General features: G+C 35.3%; 1 protein-coding gene across 10 annotated transcripts in view; it reads left to right on the forward strand.

Moving 5' to 3' along the window:
• Window positions 1–21,928, forward strand: part of Alms1 (ALMS1 centrosome and basal body associated protein) — a 229,662-nt gene that overhangs the window by 119,797 nt on the left and 87,937 nt on the right. The window lies entirely within an intron of this gene.

Here is a 21,928-nt window from a genome sequence, read left to right on the forward strand (position 1 = left end):
ACCCGAACAAAATTTAGAGTACCCCCCCCCCCAGCGAAGTGCTCTTCTAAGATAAATGCATTGTGGATTAGAGTATGAAAAGAAAATACTAGAATTAATATTCATTTTATTCAACCTTTTAAAATTTATTTTTGCATATTTTATAATGTATAAGCATACTATTCACCTAATTTATAAACATATCTATTTTGGCAATTTATACTAAAAATATTTTGTCAGTAGGAATGAATGATCAAAAAATTTGGAGAGCACTGATCTAGATAAAAAGAGATATGAGATATGCAGTTTAGCATAAATAGTCTTTCTCATAATAGAGCTTTTGGTAGGTATTAAATGTCAGTGATTTCATATGTTATTATGAAAATTTTTAAGTAATGAAGACCTAAAAATAACAGACACAAAGGCAAAAGATCAGAGTAGAAGAGAGTGTGTGTGTGTGACAGATAAAATACACAGCATAAAATTTATGGCTTTAATGTAAATACTTAAGTGTCATTACATATATTTGTAAGGTTTTATAGCCATCACCACTATTTAGTTCCAGAAATTCTTCATTATCTCAGTGGAAAACAGTATCCCTTAAGCAATGACTCCTCCTTTCCCCTTCCAACCAGCCTTTGGAAACCAATAATCTATTTTTTGTTTCTCAGTATTTGACTGTTTCATGTAGTATGTGATCTTTATATTAGGCTTCTTTCCCTTTTCCACATTTTTTACATCCTATCCCATCCCTGTAGCTGTTTTGCTTTAGATTCTCACTAGCAATTCATAGGATTTCAGTCTCACCACATCTTTGCCAACAATTACTTCCACTCTTCCCCGACCCCCCATAGTGGCCATACTATTTGGTGTCAGATAGTGTCTCATTTTAGTTTTGGTTTGTATTTCTGCAGCAGTTAGTCATGTTGAATTGTTTCTTATGTGCATATTAGCCATTTGTATATCTTTGGAGAAATGTCTTTTTAAATTCTTTAACCTTTATGAATCTGGCTATTGGGTTTTAGTTAGCTGAGTTGTAGGAATTTTCTATATATTCTGGATATCAACCTCTTCTGATATGTGATCTACATATATATTTTAGCACTCCATAGATTGCATTTCATACTATCATTTTAATTGTCCTCTTTGACTTAAAGAAGTTTTTTTTTTTATTTAAAGAGAAAGGAAAAAAAAAAGGGTAGAAACAATACAGAATTTCAGAAAAATAAACAGTAAGAAATCAGTTGATAAGTTACATATCATCATCTTAGAAATAGTTGCTCGAGTTACAAAATTAAAGCATACAAAGTGATATTCAAATAATGACACTGCAAACAGTTCTGTTCAACGATCCAACAAGAACTTAGTAATATGGTTATCAGTCCTACACACTTGTTTTTTATCTTAAAGAGAGTAAGATTAAATAGAACAAAACAATTTATAAGGAAACAGTTTAAAGAAACACAGATTTCAAAGCATGTCCACTGGAGATCTTCACTGTCTATCTTATTTTCTCTAGTTTTCTTCCAAATAGTTGTCCCCGTTTTCACACACATTGAATATATACTGAACATTATAGAACAAATCATTACAGGATGATGAAGGCTTTTTAGGGCTTTGAGACCTGATTTTGTGGAAGTCAATAATGACAACCATAATGTGTCTCAGTTTCTTTGTAGTAGTTGTCTTTATCTTTACGTATTGCTGAAATTGAACATAAGAGACTAGACTAATATTACTCTGAACAGTGAATGATAGTATTGCTAGATTTTATATAATAATGCTACAGAATTGGCATTGGGTTTCTTAGTGTCTCTTCTTCAGAGTATCTGTTCATTACATTGTGTATTATATAATCTGTTCCTGTAAATAGTTTAGAAATTCTTCCCATGTGTGAATCTCTACATGTATACCTATCCTTTCTGTATTATAGAGAAAAACAGATCAAAACAAGACAAAATAAATTCCTAGAAAAACAAGAAATGAAAAAGACATATAGGACCACAATATTAGGTGATCTACCATAGTTACTATGCTTTCTCTTGTTAATTTCAATAGAATTGTCCACATCATCAGGCATAATATAATTGAGCATTAACATTACATAGTTATTTTAATAAAAACACAACTTTGAAGACATTGTAGGACTTGAGAGCAATTAATAATCAAAACCAGAGTGGATATCTTTTACATCTTGTCATCTTCAGAGTAGTTGCCTCTACTCTTAGACTTGATACTATCAAGCATACCAAATTCGAATAAAATCAGTAGAGGCTAAACAGCGGTCTAACAAACCAGCTTCAAATAAGATAAGTCATAGTAAGACAATGTAAGTAATGCAGGGTTTCAGTGTAAGTTAATAGGAAATTAAGGATAGTTACCGTGGTCCAATCTGCTATTTTGGGGTTAGCTGTCTGTGCCTTCAAATCTAATATGAGTAGACAGACTGGAACAAAATATAATCACACTGAACAGAGCAATAAGACTACTGTGACTTTTAAATCCTGATACACTATTAACAATGTCCTCTACCTTCCTTTTTTAGACAATTCTCCCCCTTTCCCTTTCTCATGGTGCTTTATATATTTTGGGACCACTAGCTCTTTTAGTGTTTAGATTAGGGGGCCAACCTGTTATCTGAGTATTGCTAAAACTTACCCCTGAGCTTGATCTTGAGCTGTACTACTTTACTTACTAAAGTCACAAGGTTTTCCTTTCTTCCAGCTGTGTAGTTCTACACTGCCCAAAAGTGTCATAGCTTTCCAGTCTATCTGCGGCTGCTGGACAAATTGTCCCTATTTCTCTCTGGTTTCCTGTCACATATAGCATTGTTTTCTCATCTTTGACTCTGTTTATTAACCCTCTTTTAGGTTGAGTGTATTTCCTATTCAGAGCATCTTGATGGTTCCTGCCTCCTAATCTACTCTGCCTGTGTTTCTTTTTAGTTAGTGTATCAGGGCTATCTATATTAAAGATTACAGCTTACCGTCTGTGCCTCATTTCTGCTTTTTTATTCTTCTGCTATTATTTGTCCACTTTACTCCTTCATTCCACTGTCTGCCCTGTTCATTGAGGCCTCTCACTGTTGCTGGAATCCTGGTATTTTTTCCTCCCTCTCTCTCTGGAATGTCCTTCAGTATTTTTTGTAGTGTTGGGTTGGTGGCCATGAACTCTCACAGTTCCTCCTTGTCTTGGAAATATCTTGTTTCTCCATTAATTTTGAGAGAGAGTTTTTCTGGGTACATCAGTCTTGTTTAGAGGGTATTTTCTTTCAGGGCTTGGACTATTTCCCCCTAGGCTCTTCTCAATTTGAGAGTTTGTGTTGATAAGTCTGTCGTTATTTTGATAATTTTTCTGTTGTGTTATTTTGATAATTTTTCTGTTGTAGGTAATCTTTTCTCTGGCTGCATTTAATATTCTGTTCTTGTAGATATCTGGAATCTTTATTATTATATGGGTGTAAATCTGTTTTGGTTGTAGGTGGCTGGAGTTCTGTATGCCTCATTTATCTGGATATCATTTCTTTTTCCTATGCTTGGGAAGTTTTCCTCAATTTCATCTGTGAATAGTCTTTGTAATTCATTTGTGGTTATTCCTGCTCACATTTTTTTATTCTTAAGTTATAAATCCTGTTGTCGTCTTCTAGGCTTTGAATTGTTTCTTCCTGGTTCCTTGTTATTTTTAAGAGATCTTTTCTTTCACGATCACACACCATAAATCTCTCTCCAAGTTTCAAAAGGCTAACTTCAGTTTCTGTCAAGGCATTTTGCCTGCTTTCTTTCTTTCTTTCTTTCTTTTAAAATTTTATTTAAAAGGAAAAAGAGAAAAAGCAGAACAAAACAAAACAGTGTAAGGGTACAAGTCAAACATATCAAGACTGTGTAACACCATTCAAGTGGATGAAAGCATTGTAGAGTATTTAGAACGAGCTAACAGAGAAAAAAATGATCAATGGTTTCTATATTATCTCTTTGCCTATAACAATTTTTGTTTATACTACCACATACGATAGAATCCAGCAAGTTACAACATGATAAAATCAATGGAGACAGAAGAGCCATAGTTTGGTGCAGCTTTAAGGCAAGATGGTATTAAATCAGCACTGCTATTATTATGTCTTATTTTCTTCAAACTAGCTGTTCATTGCATCACAGGCCATAATATCAAACAGCCCAGAATAAAGCCATTCCAATTAATGAGTGAAAATTTTATAAGGCTTCAAGGCCACATAATGGGGAATCATGGTTATCACGTACTTTTATATATTTGAATCATTTCCTTCACTAGGGAAACTATTTGGTGTTCACAGATGCGAGTTTGATTTAGTTCACTTATGAGTATGGTTTCAAGCTGCGCCCATTTATTGATAAATACCTCAATGTGATCCTTCTTTATAGCTGAGTAGTACTCCGTTGTATAGAAATACCACAGCTTTTTTATCCATTCCTCAGTTGATGGACATTTGGGTTGTTTCCAAGATCTGGCAATTACAAATTGTGCTGCTATAAACATAGGTGCGCATATATCACTGTGGTATGATGCTTTGAGTTCTTCTGGGAAGATGCCTAGAAGTAGAATAGCTGGAACAAATGGGACTTCCAATCCCAGCTTTTTGAGAAATCTCCAGACTGACCTCCACAAAGGTTGTACCAGTCTACACTCCCACCAACAGTGTAGGAGAGTTCCTTTTTTCCACAGCCTCTCCAACACTTGTTGTTGTTGGTTTTCTTGATCCTGGCCATCCTTTCAGGAGTGAGATGGAATCTCAGTGTGGTTTTAATTTGCATCTCCCTAATAACCAACGACGATGAACATTTTTTCATGTATTTATTTGCCATTTGTATTTCTTCCTCTGAGAAGCGTGTATTCATCTCAGATGCCCATTTTTGGATTGGGTCTTTGAATTTTGGGGGTCTGATTTTTTTTTTAATTCTTTATATATTTTAGACAAAAGTCCTTTGTCTGAGGAGAAGTTCACTAAGATCTTTTCCCAATTTGTGGGTTTTCTTTTCACTATGCTGGAGATTTTTTTTGACTTACAGAAACTTTTTAATGAGAGGTGGTCCCAGTTATTGATTCTGGGAAGTATTTCCCATGCGGTTTGAGTCCTGTTCATGAATTCTCTACCTACCCCTATGTCTTCAATGTTTCTACCTAATTTGTCTTCCAATAGATTTAGTGTTTCTGTTTTAATATTCAGATCTTTGACCCATTTAGATTTTAATTTAGTACATGGTGATAGGCTTGGGTCGAGTTTTAGTTTTTGGCAAATGGAGAGCCAGTTTTTCCAACACCATTTATTAAAAAGACTGTCGTTTTTCCAGTGAACCTGCTTGGCTCCTTTCTCGAAGATAAGGTGGTTGAGTGTGTTTGTAGTTGTGGTTGTATCTTCTAATCTATTCCATTGATCCTCTGCTCTGTTTTGATTCCAGTACCATGTTGATTTTACTACTGTTGCTTTGTAGTATAACTTCAAGTCAGGGATTGTGATGCCTCCTGCCTTGCCTTTGTTGCTTAGAATTGCCTGTGATATTCTAGGTCTCTTCTGGTTCCAGGTGAACCTTAGGAGTGATTTCTCTAGATCTATAAGGTATGTTGATGGTATTTTTATTGGGATTGCATTGAATCTGTATAACAGTTTTGGGAGAATGGCCATTTTCACAATGTTTATTCTTCCTATCCATGAACATGGGATGTCTTTCCATTTTCTGAGATCATCTTCAATTTCTTCCTTCAGTGTATTATAATTTTCCCTGTATAGGTCTTTCACTTCTTTCGTAAGAGTAATTCCTAAATATTTCATTTTTTTTTGCTTGCTAGTGTGAAGAGTGTGGCTTCTCTTATTTCTCTCTCTGTGATTTTGTTGTTAGTGTATAAGAATGCTATTGATTTCTGAGTATTGATTTTGTACCCAGCTACATTACTGAATTTATTTATTATATCTACGAGTCTTTCAATGGAATTTAGGGGGTCTTCTATGTAGAGTATCATGTCATCTGCAAATAATGACTATTTAACTTCTTCTTTTCCTATCTTTACCCCTTTTATTTTTCTCTCTTGTCTAATTGCTCTGGCTAGTACTTCCAGTACTATATTAAATAGGAGAGGTGATAAAGGATATCCTTGTGCCTGATTTTAAAGTAAAGGCTTTCAATTTTTGGCCATTTAGTATGATACTGGCTGCTGATTTGTCATAGACAGCCTTTATTATATTGAGGTAAAGACCATCTATTGCAATTTTCTGTGAAGTTCTTATGAGTGAATGTTGGATTTTATCGAAGGCTTTTTCTGCATCTATGGAAATGATCATGTGATTCTTTTGGCTTTATTGATATGGTGGATTACATTTATTGATTTACATATGTTGAACCATCCCTGCATGCCTGGGATGAATCCCACTTGGTCATGGTGTATAATCTTCTTGATGATGTGCTGCATCCTATTTGCCAATATTTTATTGAGGATTTTTGCATCTGTGTTCATTAGGGAGATTGGTCTGTAGTTCTCTTTTTTGGTTGGGTCTTTCCCAGGTTTTGGTACTAGAGTAATATTTGCTTCCAGGAATGACTTGGGAAGGATTGCTTCCCTTTCAATTTCATTGAAGAGTTTGAGGAGTGTCGGTATTAGGTCTTGTTTGTATTTCTTGTAGAATTCTGCAGTGAATCCGTCTGGGCCTGGGCTCTTCTTTGTAGGTAAGGAATTAATTACATGTTCAATTTCATTGATAGAGATTGGGTTATTCAGCAGTTTTATATCCTCTTGATCTAGCTTTGGTACTTCATATGTTTCTAATAATCTATTTCTTCTATGTTATCAAACCTTTGAGAGTAGAGGTTTTCGAAATAGGTGTTGATGATCTTCTGTATTTGTATTGAGTCTGTAGTGACTACACCTTTTTCATTTCTTATTGCATGGATTTGAGCTCTTCCCTTTTTTAAATAAGGTTGGCTAGGGGCTTATTGATTTTTTTTTTTTTCAAAGAACCAACTTTTTGATTCATTGATTCTTTGGATTGTTTTCTTAGTCTCTATTGCGTTGATTTCTGCTCTGATTTTTATAATTTCCTCTCTTCTTTTGGCTTTGGGCTTGACTTGCTTTTCTTTTTCTAGCTGTTTGATGTGTAGCATCATGTTGTTTATTTGTATTTGTTCTGTTTTCCTGATGTGGGAGCTCAGTGCAATAAATTTTCCTCTGAGGACGGCTTTCATTACATCCCATAGATTCTGGTAAGTTGTATCTGTATTTTCATTTGTTTGTAGATATTGCTTAATTTCTTTTTAAATTTCTTCTGTGACCCACTGATTACTCAGTAATGTTATTCAGTTTCCACGTGTTTGTGGGATTTTTGCAGTATATTTTATTGTTAATTACTAATTTCATGGCGCTATGGTCTGATAGCATGCAAGGGATAATTTCAACTCTTTTGCATTTATTTAAATATGTTCTGTGAGTTAATGTATGGTCTGTTTTAGAGAATGACCCATTTACTGCTGAGAAGAATGTGTATTCTGTTGTTGTTGGGTGGAATACTCTGTATATGTCTATTAAGTCCATTTGTTTACAGGTACAATTCAGTTCTTTTATTTCTTTGTTGATTTTCTGTTTGGTTGATCTGTCCATTGGTGTCAATGGTGTGTTAAGATCTCCTGTCAAAATTGTGTTACTGCTGTTTTGGTTTTTCATTTCTGTTAGTACTTGTTTTATATAACTGGGTGCTCTGGAGTTTGGTGCATATATATTTAAGATAGTTACTTCTTCCTCTTGGAGTTTTCCCCTAACCAGTATGTAGTGACCTTTTTTATCCTTTCTAATCATTATTGGCTTGAAGTTGACTTTGTCTGCAAACAGAATAGCTACCTCCGCTTTTTTTTAGGTTCCTGTTGCATGGAGTGTTGTTTTCCATCCTTTGACTTTGAGTCTGTGAGTATCCTTTTGAGTTAGGTGGGTTTCTTATAGACAGCATATGGTTGGATTTTGTTTCTTGATCCATTCTGCCAGTCTGTTTCTTTTAATTGGTGTATTGAGACCATCTACATTAATAGTAAGAACTGTTATAAATTGGTTTATTGTTGACATATTATCTTTCTGCTGTTGCATGTTTATCTTCCTACTCTGTTCAACTGTCTGCTTTGTTTAGTGGGTTTTTCCTAAATGTATCTAGGCTTTCTTTCAGTATTCCTTGCAGGGTTGGCTTGGTGATCATGAAGTTTTTCAGCTGATCTTTGTCATGGAAGTATCTTATTTCTCCATCAAATTTGAAGGACAGTTTTGCGGGGTACATCAGCCTAGGTTGGAAATCATTTTCCTTTAGGATCTGAAATACATCACTCCATGCTCTTCTTGACTTTATTGTTTGTGCTGAGAAGTCTGCTGTAATTCTGATAGGTTTTCCTTTATAGGTGATCTGTCTTTTCTCTCTGACAGCCTTTAATATTCTATTCTTTTGTTCAATTTCTGAGATGGTCATTATTATATGTCTGGGTGTAGCTTTATTTTGGTTGTGACTATTTGGAGATCTATATGCTTCTTTGATCTTGATATCAGTTTCCAATCTCATGTTTGGGGAAATTTTCAGCTATTACTTCTCTAAATACCCTCCTGACATCCTTTATGTTGTCCCCTTCTTTTTCATCCATCCCTATCAACCTTATGTTGTTTCTCTTTGCATCATCCTATAGGTGTTGAATTGTTATTTCCTGATTTCTTGTTATTTTTAAAAGATCTTTTCTTTCCTGTTCACTTGTTGCAATCTTGTCTTCGAGGTCTGAGATTCTATCTTCACATTCATTGAGGCGGTTTTTACAACTTTCAATGGAGTTTTTGATTTCCTGTATATCTCTTTGCATCTGTTTTATGTATTCTGTTTGTTTCTTATATTGTGCATCCAGGGATTCTATCTTTTTGTTTAGTTCCTCTAATTTTTTAACTGCCTCTTCTTTAGCTATGTTTAGCATCTGCTTTATTTCTTTTATCAGTTCTTCTTTCATCTGAGAGAATATTTCTAGTTTGAATTCCTTTAAGACTTCCCATACTTGCTTCTTTATTTCAGTTACCATTATTTCAGGTATTTCAGTTATGTGGCATGTGATTGCTTCTATGCACATGGCTCCTGGGCTTTCTTGGGATGGGCTGAATGTTTGAGATTGCATTTTGGACTTTCGTTTTGTCATTTTCCTGTATTTGGGAGCTTCAAGTGTTGTTCCAGGTGTGGGAGAGAGATCCACCAGCCTGGGATGGGGTACTCTGCCATGGCCCCACTCACTGGACCCAGCAGGGAACTATGGCCTCCTCCTCAGGCCAGGAAGAGTGTCTCCTCAAGCTGGGCGGAGCTCCCAGCCGCCGCTGCCACAGTCTCTGATCTGGCCTGGTCCCTGGGTCGGGTGGGGAACCAGCCTGGGTTCCCAGGTAGGGCGAGAGTTCCTGCAGGCTGGGCGGAGCTCCCAGCAGCCGCTGTTACTCTCACCCTTCCGGCCTGGTCTCTGGTCCGGTGGGGAGCGGGTCTGGTCCCCCAAGTCAGGGATAAAGTTCCCGCAGGCTGGGCGGAGCTCCCAGCTGCAGCTGCTACAATCTCTGAACTGGCCTGGCCCTATGTGCCTGCATTATACACATCACACAAAATTCTCCTGCATGGCCTAGCATTGATTCATGTCAGGGAGGTGGCAGAGGTGTTTGTGCCAAAGCAGCCAGGCTCTCAGTGGGCTTCATTTTGCCTGCTTTCAATGGAGTTTTTAGTTTCCTGGTAATCTCTTTGGATCTGTTTCATGTATTCTAGATTTTGTTTATATTCTTCATCAAAGGTTTCTCTTCCTTTTCTGAGTTCCTCCGTTCTTCCATCTATGTTCTCTTGGGGAGGGGCTTATCATTTCTTTAATTAATCTTTTTATATCTTGCCTCACTTGGATCAGAAGTACAGTTTTAAATTCGTTTATGAGGTCATGAAGGTATTTCTTTATGTCCACTGATGCTGTGTCTAATATTGCATGATTACTGCACTGGTTCTCTCCTGTATTTACCTCTCCTGGGTTTATTGTCCCAGGATTAGTGGCTGGAGGGTTTGTTTTTTTTTTTTTTTTTTTTGCTGTCTCGTCATGTTTCTGGTTTCTTTCAGACAGGTGTGTCCTGGGGGTCTCTGGCCCTGGCCCTTTCCGTATTGCTTAGGGTCTTTCTGAAGCGTGCTGACTGGGGTTTTGCTGCCCTCCCCAATTTGTTGTTATCTGAAGTATCTTAATCTCCCTCCCAGGGTCTCAGGATGATGCGGGGACACTCACCCCAGGCCGCCCAGTCCAAAGTTCAGGCTGCAGGCAGGCAGGCCCAATTCCCCAAAGCTGGTCGAGCATGGCAGGAAGCCAGAAAGTTCTGGTCTGTATTTTTGATTATTGTCTGAGGAGATGTTTTCAGAAGCAGATTCTCTGGGCTCCGTTCACAGTGGTGGCTCTATGGGGCTCTGGCCATGGGGGCCTGGTGGCAGCGAAAACACACTTATCCAATCCACCCCGTGGACCTCGGAGGCCTGTTCAAGCACCGACGTCACAGGCTCTGGTGCTCACGCAAGCAGCAAGGGCGAAGGCAGTGATCTGGTCCCACACCTGTGATGCCGCAATGCACCCTCCTTGTCTCCCCCGGGAAAGCGGCCCAGATCCGGGGAGGCAGTGGCAGCAGTGGTGGCAGGGGTGGGGAAGCAGGTGGATGCCCAGTCGCTCTGCTCCCCTAACCTCTGGTGGGTCTGCGGCAACAGTGTCATAGGCAGCAGCTGGAGGGCTGCAGCGCACTGATGGCCTGTCTAGTTGCACATAGGGTGGCCCAGAGGTGCTCAGGGCTGCAGGGTGGCACAGCCAGCTGTGTGTTTGGTTTTTCTCTCCTTAATTTTTTCTTGGGACAAGATAATTCCCCTCTCTCTGTTCGGGGCTCCTCATGCTATATTCCAAGTTTTTTATTTTGATATAGCTCAACTTAACTGTTTTTTGTTGCCTGTGCTTTTGGAGTTATATTCAAGAAGTCACCACCAAATCTAGTGTCATAAAGGCTTTTATTTGTGTTTTCTAAGAGTTTTAAAGTTTAGCTTTTTCATTTAGATCTTTAGATCTAATTTAGATCTTTTGAGTTAAGTTTTATATACGGTTTAAGATGAGGGTTTACCCTCTTTCTTTTGCATGTGGATATCCAATGCATACAACTTCGTTTGTTAAAAGATTGTCTTTTCCCTATTCAGTGTTTTTTGGTACTCTCATTGAAAATTGTTTAACCGGGGCTGGGGATTTAGCTCAGCGGCATAAGTGCCTGCCTTGCAAGCAGGCAGTCCTGAGTTCGATTCCTGGTACCGATAAAAAGGAAAAAGAAAAAAAAAAGATTAAAAAAAATTGTTTAACCATATGCATGTCCATATATGGGCTCTGTATTCTATTCTATTGTTCTTTATGTTGGCCTTTATGTTAATATCATACCGTTTTGATTTACTATATCTTCGTAATAGATTTTGAAAGCAGGAAGTGTTCTTTTTTCAGAATTGTTTTGGCTGTTGGGAGTCTCGAGGTTTTATATGAATTGCATTTAATATTTTACTTTGTTCTGCTGTGATTGCAAGTGCAGTTGCTTTGCTAATTTCATTTTAGATTGTTTATTGCGTGTGTATAGAAATACATGTGTCCTTATTGGGTTCTTTAGAGTTTTCTACATATAAAATCACATGACCTACAAATATAGTCTTGTTTTTTTTCTAATTTGAATGCTTATTTATTTTTCTTTTCTAAATACTCTGTCCAGAACTTCCAGTATAGTATTGCATAGAAATGGCAAAAACAGGTATTCTGAGGGAAAACACTTTGTTTTTACCATTGAGAATAATGTCAGCTATAGATTTTAACATATGACATTTGTCTTGAGTTTGATTTTTTCTAATTGGATGAATGTTTTTTAAAGGAATTTAATTTTTATCAAATGCTTTGGAGCATCTATTGAATTGGTTGTCTAGGGTTTCCTCCCTTTTTTCTAGTAATATGGTGTATATAACCAATTTTTCATTCCTGGAATAAACCCCACTTAATCATGTTAGATAGTCCTTTTCCTATGCTGCTAGACTTGGTTTGCTGGAATTTTGAAAAGGGCTATTGCATCTCTATTCATAAAGGATATTAGTAGTTTTCTTCTTATCAGAATAATCCTGGTCTCACAGAGTAAGTTTCTGTTCTGTTTTTGTTTTTTTTTTTTTTATGATGAGTTTGAAAAGGACCAGTATTAACATTTGATGCTAATTTTTTAAAATGTTTGATAAAATTCACCAGTGCCACCATTAAGCATGTGCTTTTCTTTTGGAAAATTTTTCCACAACTGATTTAATATCTTATTTTAAATCTATTCAGATTTTCTGTTGCTTCTTGAGTGAATTTGTATCTTAGCTACTTTTTTCCTTGGTAAGACAAAATACCTGACACCCAGAGTTAAAGGAGGGAAGGTTTATTTGGAGGTTTGTGGAGGTTTCAGCCCATAGTCAGCTGGCTCCAAGGCAGGATGGCATGGCAGAGAGGCATCATAGAGAAACAGTCCATATCAAAGTAGGACTGGTAGAAGACAGCAAGCAACAAGCAATGATACTCTAACTATGCCAAGTCAATCAGCAGACTAATTTAGTAATCACCCTAGATCCCCCAACCTCTGAAAAGCCCCACCTATAACTACATTATTTGGGGGGACATCTAAATACAAGACCTAACAGTTGGCACATAATATATTTCTTGAAATTTGTCCATCTTTGTTGTTTCTGTGTTTTTGTTTTTTAATTCAACTGTAGTCTTCATTATTTCCTTTACTTGTGTGGTTTAGTTTCTTTTTTCTAATTCCTTAGAGCTTAAAGTTAGGTTATTGATTTGAGATTATTCTTTTTGTACCTTGTCCCTCTGAGCATTGCTTTCACAAACATAAATGTTTTCCTGAGCTTTACCTTCACAGTATCCTGTGTTTTGGTATGTTTTGTTTTTCCTTTATTTGAAATTATTTTTAAATTTCCTCTTATTTTTTTCTTTGATCATTAGGTATATAAGACCATGATGCTTAATGCTCTTACTACTATTAATATCTCTGTATTTAGTTTTTTGAGAGTTTGTTTATAATGTTTATTCTATTAAGGGTTCTTTGGACTGCTTAGATTCATATCTTTTGTGAGTTTCAGCTATTATTTCTTCAAATTTTTGGCCTCTTTTATTCAGAGATTTCTTTGGCTCAGTTTATTTTTCTTCTTTCACATCAAATCTGTTGAACTGCTTTGTGAATTTCCTTCATAAATATATTTTGCTAATTAGTTTCTAAAAACTACAGTGTGTGAGGCCCTTGGTTTAATCCGCAGCATTGGAATTTAAGCCGTATAACTTCTGTTTAATTTGATTTTTTACTACTATTTTCTGTTTGCTGAGATATTCTTGTTTCCTTTAGTAGTTTATCTTTAGATTCTTGTAGCTATTTGAACACATTAACATAGTTGACTTAGGGTTAGTTGACTTAAAGTCTTTATCTACTGAATTCAATGTCTATGCTTTTTATGAGGCAATTTCTGTTTCCTTCCTCAGTGCTGCTCTGGATCTCAGCCCCTAGAACTGGCCATTCTCTCTTGAAAACTTGACATTTTGAATATAGTAATGTGATAATTGTGGGCATTAGGTTCCTCCTGTCTAGGGTTTATAGTTACTGCTTGTTATAAATTAAAATTATTAGCAGTTTAGTGACATTTCTAGATCAAAGAATACTTTATAGATATCTGGAGCCAGAAAAAGCATAAACAAAAATATACTCCAGGTTTTTGCATTTTGTGGTCATTGTTGGGGAACTCCTTCAGTGCTTAGCCAGATTGCTTACAACTCTGTTAGCTTCACCCCTGCTTACACAGAGCTTAAAGATGAGCCAGTAGTGGAAGTTTATTGTCTCTTTAGGTCTTAGCACGCATGTTGCTCTGGGAATGTACTTTATGGTTTGTTTGGTATAGCCAAGAAATTTTCAAAGCCCTGTGCTCCAAGGATTCTCACTGTGTTTTCTCCAGGTTTCAGCATAACTATTATTTATCTCAACTTATTTTGTTAGGTAAAACAAAGATAGGACTTTTGTGTCAGTTCTTAGAAAACAAGCAGGTGGAAACACCCAATTCCTTAGAAGCAAACTACCTTTCATATTTTTGATAAGGTTGGTTTTAACAGTTTTACCAGGCTTTTTTTTTTTAAATAGGAAAAAGACACTCCACTACCCCTTGGGGTCTCTGCTCCAGTATTTTTGCTGGTGACTCTCAAATTGAGTTATGTTTCTCTTCTACAATATTTTCTATTCCTTATTGTCATACCTGCAGCATAACAGACACTTTCTTAAAACTCTACCATCTTTTTCCTGTTTTAGTTCATGGATGAGCAGCCTACAAGAGGATGCAAACTCCACTAGTTTCTGTAGTTTCCCGAGACATTACATTCTTATCATGCACACTTGGCCTCAACCACCTTAGTTTCCATGCTACATGATGTATGAAACTTGATTATTTATTTATTTGAAATGGAATTGCATGATGTGTGTGCCTTCTTTAACATACTATTTTCAAGGTTCATCCATGTGTATCACATACCAGCAATTTGTTGCATGTTATGGCTCCATAAAATCCATTTAGTGGCTGCTCATCTTGTTATACATTCATGAGTTAATGGACATTTGGGTTGTTTCTATTTTTTTTTCACTTTCATGAATAATGTTGATATAAAACAAAGTACAGTTTTTGTGTGAACACTTTTTTTTGGATTCTCTTGGGAATAATACCTAGGAATAGAATTGCCAAATCATATAGTAGCTCTCTAATTTTGAACAAGACTGCTAGTCTTTTTTCCAAAGTGCCCTTTCCATTTTATGTTCCTACTAGGTCAATATAATATAAATACTCCAGTTTCCCTATATTCTTATTAGTAATTGTTACTGTTCTTTGACTAAAACCAGCGCTGAGTACTAAGCAACATCTCACTTTGGTTTTAGTTTGCACTTATATAATGACTGGATGACTGGTAATGTTGAGCACCAGTGCCTGTTGGCCATTTGTTTATCTTCTCTGAAAAAAATTCTAATGTTTTGCATATTTTTAGTAAAAGAGGAAAGATTCATATGATATGAAGAGAAATCAGAGTATCCTTTGGCTTATTTTTAGTTTGGCTTTTTTGGTAATTTTCCTACTGAGTTGTATAAGCTTTTTATATATGTTTAATACAAATTTTTATTAGGAATATGATTTACAAATATTTCTTTTTCATTCTTTAGGTTGTCTCACACTCTTGATGTTTTGTAATACAGTTTTAAATTTTGACAGTCAAGTCCAATTTTTGTACTTTTTTGTTACTTCTGTTTTTTGTTTCATATCAAACTGTTGCCTAACTCAAGAGGTCTATAATTTTAGATCTTATGTTTAGGTCTGTGATCATTTTTTAATTTATTTCTGTATGTGATGTGAGATAGGAGGGATTTCTGTATGTGGTGTAAGGTAGGAGGATATAGCTTTATTCTTTTGCATGTCAATATTATTTGTTGCAAAGACTATTCTTTCCTTCACTGAGGTGTTTGAGAACTGTTATCAATTATATTTTATAATAAACTGTAAGTGTTGTTTTCCATCAGCATTAATAGGAAAATCAGTAGATGTCCTAGTTAACTTTTTTCTTGTTGCAAAAATACCTGACACACAAAGTTAGAGGGGGAAAAAGTTTATTTCAGCTCATAGTTTTTATAGGGTTTCAGTCCATAATCAACTGGCTCCCAAGCAGAGTGGTATAGCAGAGGGACATTACAAAGGAGAACCACAATTCATGGCAGGCAGATGAGAGCAAAAGCAGCAAGTGACAAGAAGTAACTTCTGTCCCTTACAGCCTATCTAGGCTACCAACTGTTAGGGTGGGTGCCACTCACATCCAGGATTGGGCAGCCTTAATCCTAGCATCGCAACATGAATCAATCCCAGAATTAATCCTTAATCCCAGCGTCACACACCCTAGATTTTGCCATCTCTGAAAAGCCCCATCTATGGCCTCATGAAGCTTTGGGAGGACATCTAGATACAGTCCGTAACAGTGGGGAAGATGTATTTTCAAGCTTTCATTGATTTGTATTTCTGCCTACAGTACCATTTTGAAACACTAATCTCATAATGATTCCTCGTAAGAGTTTAGTGAAAGAAAATGATTAGTGAAGTATAATAGCTTCTCTACCAGAGTAAAGTAAAATTTCTTTTAACTTCAAGAGGTGAGGTTTGAGATAAATGTGGTCTTTGATTCATAGCTTCTGTTTTTAAAATTTTGTCCGCAAATCCCATTCTCATTCCTCTTCTGGAATAAAAGGACAGATAAACTGGTCCTTTTATGTAAATATCATTTGCTTTTCAGGAGTTAAAATATTACTTTCATGTGTGTATGCTTATCTTTAATTTATATAAAAAGCGTATCATTTTTCTTATACTCAGCTTTGTATGTTCAGGATCATCTATGTTGCTGTAAGTACATCTAGCCCAAATTTATAATTGTTACATAATACTTCATGGCCTATCTAATAGTTTGTTCATTAATTTTTCCTGTGATAGAAACCCAGGTTGCTGTCTACCCCAGCACAACAAAACAGCATTACTAATCTTTGTCCATATCTGAACCTTTATAGACCTATGTGAGACTGTCTTTAGTATGTATACCAGAATTGGAATTCTTGGGTTATACTCAATTTCTCACATTACTACCAAACTTTTTCCCAGTCTCTATTCCTGTCAGAAACACATGAAAATTTCCCTTTCCACTTCTCTGCCAGTAATTTCTGGTTTTTGTCAATTCATGAGAAATACAAATTTCTATAATGTGGGAAGATTTTTTTCTTTTTAACCAGATGCTATTTGTCTTGAGTATTTCCTCACTGTAGTTTCTGAGGAAAGCAAGATCTTTAGTCTTGGCTCTGCTTTCAACCACAGAGTATTTGTTATTCATAAACATAATGGAATATGACAAAAGTACAGTAACAATTAAGTACTTTAATACTTTTTCCACATTTTAGCATATATCGTAGATGAAAAATGTGAAAGATTTTAATGAGTATTAATGTGCTTCATTAAAATATCTGTATAAAACTTCATTCCCCAAACCCAATAACACAGTTGTTCCAAATACGTATATATAAAATATATACAGAAATTAATTGCACAGAAGGCAAAATGTTGATAAACCCTAAAAGTAGGAATTTTACAAGTAAACTCATATTCTCTAACAGTACAGTAAAACTGAAATTATCACTGTAATTTTTAATTACATGAAATTTTAAAACCATAAGTAGCTTGTGAGTTGTAGAACTAAAAACAAATTACAAATTATAAAACTTTCATTTAAGAATAATATGAGCAAATCAAAATTTATGGCTAGATCTATTTAGAGGGAAGTTTGTAGCTTTCAGTGATACTTAAACTGAATAAGATCCACTAGAATATGGTAAAATTAAGCATGTTAGTCTAGAAAACACTAAAAAATAAAAATGAATACATTGTGTGCATAAATTAATAAATCTGCATCCAATAGTAATTAGTATAGCCAAAATTTGGTTCTTTCAAAAGAATAGTAGACCAATTTCATATTATTCTTACCAAGGAAATAAAAAGATATCAACATTAGTAATACAGAAAAGTTTAGCCACAAAATTTTTGTTCTGTATTGTGCTGTTTTATTTTCAGAAGAAGGTACTGGGGATTGAACCCAGGGCCTTCACACTGAGCTACATACCCAAAGTGTTTTATTTTTTAATTTTGAGATGGTCTTCTACCTCCCAGAGTGCGGTATGTACGACCATGGAAGTTCTATTTCATTTCCCTACCACTAGTTTCTAGTTTTTGCCAAAAAGTTGAGAAGTACAAGTTTGTATGCTGTGAGAAAGGGGGAAAAACACCTTAAATTTTCTCTGTACCTAAATGCTATTTGTCTTAAATATCTGCTAGATCTTCATTCTGGTGTGTTTTTTGTTGTTTGTTTTTAAAAGTTACTCTGTGCTTCTTCAGATTGATATGTTTTAAAATGTAGATCAGATGGATGATTTTCTAAGAATATATAATATCAACTAGTAACTTTGAAGGCATAAGTAGATAATTAATAGAAACTACTATTCACATTATACAGTCCACATCACCGCCCCACCTATGTGCCCTCCAAAATCTTACACAGTCATAAATTCCCCCTAATAAGGTTTGAGAATAATCCACTTCTTCATCCTCTTGCCAACTCTGGGCAGTATCAGTCTTTATAATATTTTCTAATGCTTTTAAGTTGCATTTTAAAAATTCTAGATTTCAGATTTCTCATGTATATATATAGAAGGTGTGTGTGTGTGTGTGTGTGTGTGTGTGTGTGTGTGTGTGTGTGTGTTTAAGACCGGGTCTTGCTACGCAGTTCTGGCTGGCCTTGAATTCACTTTGTAGCCTGCGCTGGTCTTGAGCTCGCAAACAGTCTCCTGCCTCAGCCTCCTGAGTGCTAGGATTATAGTCATGTCCCACCATGCCTGGCTTCTCCTTTGTATTTTTAAATAATTTTTACATTGTCTGTTTCTCCCAGAGATTTATTCCTATTGATTCTTTAATATTAATTATATTAATTTTTAATGGTACTGTTATGTGCCTAGCTTCTTTATTTGTTTGTTCCATGATGTGGGAGATCTTCTCAGCCTCAAGGTTTTAAAAATAGCCAGGCATGATAGTACATCCCTGTAATCACAGCACTTGGGAGGCTAAAACAGGAAGATTGCTGTGAGTTTGAGCACAGTGTAGGCTACATAGTAAGTTTAAGGTTAGCCTGGATTACATAGAGAGACCTTGTCTCAAAAACATAAAAATAAAAATAATTCTGTCTTCCTTTTAGTACTTTTTGGGGGATAAGAGGTATTTAAATTTATAACACACATGAAATTTATTTTGTATGTGTAGGTATAATTTTCTTTCCAAATAGTTGTCTAGTTTTCAATAGATTTTTAAATAAAATACTATTTATAAATAAATAGAAAAATCTAATATTCTTTTGTTAAACGGGACTCTTAATCAGTTGAACTTGTAATTAACATAATTCTTTCAAGATTTCAATCCAAAATAACTGAAAAATGTGTGGATACCTTGATACCTTATCAAAATGAAAATGTATGAAGGGAAAACTAATTCTGAGTGAAATACAAAGAAAGGAGTTAATTAGATCAATCATCCAAGTGAAAAGATCTAACGAGATATATCTAGCCTCTTGAGTGAAATAATTTTAGAGTCATTCATGTAAGTATAAGCATTCATCATCCTTATTGAAATTAAAGCCAAGAGGAATGATAATTGGAAAAATTAAAAAAAAAAAGAAAATAGGGCCACCTCCAGATTATAATTTTTCAAACTTAATAGACAAAAACCTTTAGTACCCATGTAATAAATATACATCCTCTGTAAGATTTTTGTGATTATTCGTCAGCTTTTTGGCTTGTTCTGTAAGTTATTTTAATGGCTTGGTTCATTTTCTTTCTCTCTACCCAACCTTTAGGAAACTTCACTATCATGGTAGAGTTTCTTTCCCTCACTTCTAATGATCATTGACCATAATAACTTCCATAGCATTTTAGCTATCATCTGTCATAGTTTGAATTTTAGCATCTCAGAATTGTTTCCATATCTATGGTGCTCAATCAAATACCAAAAGAAAATTTCCAATTACCTATTATGTGAACACAACGCGTTTTTAATTTCCTGCAGAAGATTTTTCATTTAAGATAATCTACCATACTTGCAATAACAGATAACAAGCTCTGATTTTCTTAAAAAAATGATTGATACTACCATCTGAGTTTCTGCTTTTTAAAGTTTTTATTTAAGAATTAAATGTAAATCAAAAATATTTTATGTATAGACACTTTTTGTCATGCCTTGCTGGCTAAAATTTATTAAAACTATTACTATCAGTTGACCTGAACATTTCTAAAAACATTTTAGTGCCCGTAGACCATTATTTCTAGTTTTGACTCTGTCTTATCAACAAGTACCTCCTTTGCTAAACTACAGTGGTAATAAATTGGTTATTATGAACACATTCTTGAGAAAGAAAAACATCTCCTAGCAGGCACCTGGCTAACTAAAGGCCAACAGTAGCAATATTCTTACATGAGGATGATTATGTTTTCTCAGATTCAATCTCCATGTGCAAAGTAAAAGTCTTCATTAAAAGCTTGTTTCCTGGATCTGATGTCTTTAATAAGTATGAGAACAAGTCTTGCCTAGTATTTTATAAAGTAATAAGGTACTATAAAAGTTCTGAAACATCTCTGAAATGGTGGCATTTTGTTTTTAAGTGTAGAAAACACTAGTGGGTGAGTTTGCTCTAATACTAAGCTATCCAGTATCTGTATTCTTAGGCTAGATACAACTGAAAGCTTCAAAATCATAGCTACTAATGTCAGTTAATTTTTTAGTAACTTAAATCTATGTAGAAGCCCCATTGCAAAACAGAAGCCCGAGATCCACACCCAGGCCCGGAAACTTCATGAGTAAAGTAAGTGGATGGTTGTGGTTTGCCAATAGCGTTTTTAAATCAATTAAGAAAAAAAAATTCTGTCCCATAGTGAGTCCTTAGCACAAACTGTCATATGCAAATGCGGCCCTGTGCCTGGATTATTGTGAATCTGTGGCTGGATGTCAGCATTACATGGCACATTTGCATGATTCTGACCATGTGCACTTGGCTCCAGGGCTAGAGTGTAATAACTGCCTCACATCTATGGCATCCAGTGTCCATTGTTGTTGGGACTGTCCTTTATTACATGAAAGCAACACCATTGGTCCTTGTTTCAGTAACATACGAGATGCCAAACCACAGAGCAGGATAAGCTTTTTCTCAAACAAAACTTGATAATGCATATTTCACTTTGCATACATGAGTAAACATACTTCTACACCTTTCTACACTAGTTTATGGACTAAAAGTAGTGTAATATTGCTATAGTAGTAGTGTTCAAACTTGATAATGCATATTTCAGTTTGCATACATGAGTAAATATACTTCTACACCTTTCTACTAGTTTACAGACTAAAAATGAGTGTAATATTGCTATAATAGTAGTGTACAGTTTAGTGGTTTTTAGTTCACTCCCAGAATTCTGTAGCACTCTTTCTAATCTAATTTTAGAACATTTTAAAAACCCTCCAAAGATACTCTGGACATAACAACAATTAGTCTTCATTTCTCCAAAGTCTCACCCTTGCCACAGCCCACTGAAAACCACTAATTTTCATCTGTATGGATTTGCCTATTCTGGTTATTTCATGTAAATGGAATCATATAATATGTAGTCTTGTGACTGGCTTTTTTCATTCAATATGTTTTCAGCTACCTTGTAGTATGTATTATTTTTTATGGCCAAATATTCCATTATAAGAATAGACCATATTTATCCATGAGTTTGTGGATATTTGGATTGTTTGTGCTTTTTGGCTGTCATAAGTAAAGCTATGGTAAACATTCATGTATGAGATTTTGTGCAGCCATATATTTTCACTTCCCCTGTTATTTATTCCTGAAGGTACATTATTTGATTATGTAGTAAGTCTATATTTAACCATTTGCAGACCTGCCTGTTGTATCAGTGTCTGTATCATTTTACCAGCAAAGTTTAAGGGTTCCAATTTGCATCCTAATAAACACTAGTTTTAGTTTGTCTTTGATTTTCATTAACGTAGAAGACAATATATTTTGTTGAAATTTTTTTAGACTTTAAAGTGTTTATAGGTTGGACTTAGACAGATTTGAACTAAATAAGGAACACACTCTAAAACTTCTCATCTAATATGCTAGAGATGATATGTTTTTTCTTGCCCTATGGTACGTATCATGACTGGTTATGTATTTTGAATGTCCAGATTCATAGAATCTCAGGCTAATAAGGGACCACAGGAGGCATGTAATCCTACCCA

Source organism: Cavia porcellus, unplaced genomic scaffold (assembly GCF_034190915.1).
Source record: "Cavia porcellus strain 051 isolate PalLab524CR breed Dunkin Hartley unplaced genomic scaffold, mCavPor4.1 scaffold_18, whole genome shotgun sequence".
Classification (NCBI taxonomy): Eukaryota; Metazoa; Chordata; class Mammalia; order Rodentia; family Caviidae; genus Cavia; species Cavia porcellus.